General features: G+C 37.2%; 1 non-coding gene across 1 annotated transcript; it reads right to left on the reverse strand.

Annotated features, from left to right (window-relative positions):
* Nucleotides 1-490: 490 nt before the first annotated feature.
* On the reverse strand, nt 491-563 carry TRNAK-UUU (transfer RNA lysine (anticodon UUU)). The gene has a single exon. It is a non-coding gene; the product is annotated as a tRNA-Lys (tRNA).
* Nucleotides 564-2,821: the final 2,258 nt, after the last annotated feature.

A 2,821-nucleotide genomic window follows, 5' to 3' on the forward strand; every position in this document is an offset into this window, starting at 1 on the left:
AAATATCTGAAGAATGTAATCAATAAAATGTGTTGTATGATGGTTAGAACAATAGAAATATTATAAGAAATATTTTTTGTATGAATAAAGTTGAGAGTTAACACACTGGTAAAAGTTATTAACCTATTAGCAATCAATAATACCACTCAAATTTCTAAGAAATAGTAAATATCTCTTCCTTTAACTATACTTCATATTATCTTTAAAATATGACTGAAGCTGAGTTTAATCTTTTTGCCTCAGTACATTTCGATTTACTACAGTAATTTCTTGGGATATTTGTCTTATTATTATTTTTTTTTTTACTTCAACTGGATTTTTAATTCTATTTAAAGTTTTTTTGAAGTATTGTTGATTTACAATGTTGTGTTAATTTCAGGTGTACAGCAAAGTGACTCAGTTATATATAATATATATTGCTGGTTAGGTATTTTAAATTCAGTGACCATTATGGTGGTTAGAACACATTTGTTTAGTTATTTATTTTTGTTGCCTGGACAGGGACTTGAACCCTGAGCCCTCAGATTAAAAGTCTGATGCTCTACCAGCTGAGCTACCCAGGCTCTATTTTATATATAGCAGTATGTATATGTTAATTCCAAACTCCTTGTTTGCCCCTCCCCTCCCCCCTTTCCCTTTGGTAACCTTAAGCGTGTTTTCTATGTCTGTGGTTCTCCTTCTGTTTTGTATATAGGTTCATTTGTATCATTTTTTTAGATTCTACATATAAGCAATATCATATGATATTTGTCTCTGTCTGTCTTACTTCACTTAGTATGATAATCTCTAGGTCCATCCATGTTACTACAAATACATTATTTCCATTCATTTTTATGACTGAGTAATATTTCAATATATATACTCAGTTTCTTTATCTATTCATCTGTTGCTAGACATCTAGGTTGCTTCCATGTCTTAGCTACTGTGAATAGTGCTTCAGTAAACATTGGGTTAACATGTACCTTTTCAAATTATGGTTTTCTCTAGATATATGCCCAGGAGTGGAATTGCAGGATCATATGGTAGTTCTAGCTTCAATTTTTTAAGGAACCTCCATGCTGTTCTCCCTAATGACTATACCAATTTATAGTCTTACCAACAGGGTATCATTTATACTTAGAGACAAATAAAAAATGAAAGCATGATGATCCAAAACCTATGGTACACAGCAAAAGCAGTTCTAAGAGGGAAAGAAGTTTATAGCAGTAAAATCCTACCTCAGGACACAAGAAAAATCTCAATTAAACAGCCTAAACTTATACCTAAAGCGATTAGAGTAAACAGAACAAACAAAACCCAAAGTTGGTAGAAGGAAAGAAATCACAAAGATCAGAGCAGAAATCGATGGAGATGAAGAAAACAAAATGAACAAAACCAAAAGCTGGTTCTTTAAAAAGTAAGCAAAATTGATACATCTTTAGCCAGATTCATCAAGGGAAAAAGAGGGTCCAAAACAATAAAACTATAAATGATAAAGGAGAATTACAACTGACACCACAGAAATACAAAGGACCATAGAGACAACTACAAGCAACTGTATGCCAATAAAATGAACAACCCTCTTTCCAAGAAATGGATAAATTCTTCAGTTCAGTTCAGTTCAGTCTCTCGGTCCTGTCTGACTCTTTGCAACCCCATGAACCACAGCACACCAGACCTCCCTGTCCATCACCAACTCCCTGAGTCCACCCAAACCCATGTCCATTGAGTCGATGCTATCCAGCCATCTCATCCTCTGTCGTCCCCTTCTCCTCCTGCCCTCAATCTTTCCCAGCAACAGTCTTTTCCAATGAGTCAGCTCTTCACATCAGGTGGCCAAAGTATTGGAGTTTCAGCTTCAACAGCAGTCCTTCCAATGAACACCCAGGACTGATCTCCTTTAGGATGGACTGATTAGATCTTCTTGCAGTCCAAGGGACTCTCAAGAGTCTTCTCCAACACCACAGTTCAAAAGCATCAATTCTTCAGCGCTCAGCTTTCTTTATAGTCCAACTCTCACATCCATACATGACCACTGGAAAAATCATAGCCTTGACTAGACAGACCTTTGTTGGCAAAGTAATGTGTCTGCTTTTTAATATGCTATCTAGGTTGGTGATAACTTTCTTTCCAAAGAGTAAGCATCTTTTAATTTCATGGCTGCAGTTACCATCTGCAGTGATTTTGGAGCCCAGAAAACTAAAGTCAGCCACTGTTTCTACTGTTTCCCCATCTATCTGCCATGAAGTGATGGGACCAGATGCCATGATTTTCTTATTCTGAATGTTGAGCTTTAAGCCAACCTTTTCACTCTCCTCTTTCACTTTCATCAAGAGGCTCTTTAATTCTTCTTTGTTTTCTGCCATAAGGGTGGTGTGATCTGCATATCTGAGGTTACTGATATTTCTCCCGGCAGTCTAGACTCCAGCTTGTGCTTCATTCGGCCCAGCATTTCGGATGATGTACTCTGCATATAAGTTAAATAAGCAGGGTGACAATATACAGCCTTGACGTCCTCCTTTTCCTATTTGGAACCAGTCTGTTGTTCCATGTCCAGTTCTAACTGTTGCTTCCTGACCTGCATACAGGTTTCTCAAGAGGCAGGTCAGGTGGTCTGGAATTCCCATCTCTTTAAGAATTTTCCACAGTTTATTGTGATCCACACAGTCAAAGGCTTTGGCATAGTCAATAAAGCAAAAATAGATGTTTTTCTGGAACTCTCTTGCTTTTTCGATGATCCAGCGAATGTTGGCTATTTGATCTCTGGTTCCTCTGCCTTTTCTAAAACCAGCTTGAACATCTGGAAGTTCATGGTTCACATATTGCTGAAGCCTGGCTTGGA

This window comes from Giraffa tippelskirchi, chromosome 2 (assembly GCF_054371585.1).
Source record: "Giraffa tippelskirchi isolate mGirTip1 chromosome 2, T2T-mGirTip1v1.2.pri, whole genome shotgun sequence".
Lineage (NCBI taxonomy): Eukaryota > Metazoa > Chordata > Mammalia > Artiodactyla > Giraffidae > Giraffa > Giraffa tippelskirchi.